The sequence below is a fragment of the Cyprinodon variegatus genome, unplaced genomic scaffold (assembly GCF_000732505.1).
Source record: "Cyprinodon variegatus isolate N-32 unplaced genomic scaffold, C_variegatus-1.0 Scaffold1627, whole genome shotgun sequence".
Taxonomy (NCBI): Eukaryota; Metazoa; Chordata; class Actinopteri; order Cyprinodontiformes; family Cyprinodontidae; genus Cyprinodon; species Cyprinodon variegatus.
In genome coordinates, this window is record NW_015152080.1 from 107,714 (window position 1) to 109,519 (window position 1,806).

The following is a 1,806-nucleotide window of genomic DNA, read 5'->3' on the forward strand; positions in this document are numbered from 1 at the left end:
TGAATTTCCGATCAACCAAGGTTTGGATCGGATCGGGGAAATTTTGCGCATGTAAACGTAGCTAATGTTACAAGCGGGGCTCCCCTCTTAAAATACCGACTATGTAGGTTAGGAGGTGAAAGACCGTCAGTGGCCAGGTCATGTGACCTGGAAGAACGTATCGCTTTACGCCCACAGGCTGTATCGCCATGGAGCTAAGGCTTTTGCTCTACTTTTTTCCCGCCTGCTCGATTGCTGATCATAAGGCAAGGAAAAAGTTTAAAACTTCTGGGAAGGCTCAAAAGAGAAAATTTGAAAGGAAAAAAAAAGGAAAAAGATTTTGTTCGTTGGCGCAGGGTGAAAGAAGAAGCTGGATGTAAAACTGATTTTCTTTTCCTCAACTTTATTATTAAACTGGTAAGTGAACACTTGAGAGTGAATGAGAGAACAATATGAGAACAATATCTTGGTATATTGGTACTCAGAATTTTCATTTTGACTGATTTAGAAACCAAATCAAATTCCTTTTATTTACCAGACTTTCGATATTAGAGGCAGCATTGTTGCTATAAATCATAACTCCCTCTGCTTTTCAGCTTAGATCTCAGAACATGTAAAATCCTCTACCAGTTTGATATAACCTTTGAATTTGTATGGCTGTAATGCAGTACAAAAACAGTTTAATTGCCAAATTGTTGTGATAAAAGAAACAATTTTTATTTGCCACCAATTACAAATTATAGGTTTACTCACTATCTTCATCCTCCTCAACCTAAGTGCAGCTTTTGATACCATCTATAACACCACCCTCCTTAGCAGGTTTTTTTTTCCAACACACCATTGGCTGGTTGACTTCCCAGTTATCTGGCTGCACTCAGTTCATTCAACACAAGACCCTCATATTTTCCCTCCCCCCGTCACATAAGGTGTGTCCCATGGCTCTGTTCTTTGGCCCCTCCTCTTCATCATCTATATCCATTCCCTTGGTAATATCTTCAGGAAAATTTAACATCCATTTCAACTTATGATACCTAATTTTACCTCATCACAAAACCATCATCCTTACAACCACCACACTGGAAAAAAACAAATCTGTATCAGTCATTTTTTCTTAAAATAGGTGCATTTGCTCTTGGATTGAGGAGGTAAAAGACATTTTGCCAATGGAACAAGACAACTTACATTAAAATGAGAAAACACAATTACATTGTCTTATTTCAAGTGCATTTTATCTAAATATATTATTTTAAGAGTAAAAATACTCATTCAATTGGCAAATCATCGCATTTACCTACTCAAATTAAGGTTAATATACTTAATCTAAGATTTTTTTTACTTATTTCTAGATTGTTTTTCCAGTGCACCTCCCTCCCCCTGTTCTTTCAATCCCATATAAATGACATTTCTTGGTCTTCCTACTTAATTTAAGAAGCATTAACCGCCTCTGTCCCTCCCTTACCGCTCATATTGCCACCATACTTGTCCACAACCTCATCACCTCCTGACTGGACTATTGCAACTCTCTCCTATTTGGCCTTCCCTAAAAGTCACTCCATAAACTTCAACTGGTGCAGACCTCATCTGCCTGCATTATAAGAAGAAACTTTCTGTCCACCACATCAACCCGGTCCTCCAACAGCTCCACTGGTTCCCTGTTTAGTTCCTCATTCAATACAAAATACCTCTGGTAATATTCAAGACGCTTCGCCACCTTGACCCCCATATCTGTCAGATCTCCTGCATGTTCCCATCCCCATCTGCACTCCCAGATCCTCGTCTGCTTTACACATGTCCATCCTTTCCACCTGTCTCACTACCACGGGGAGC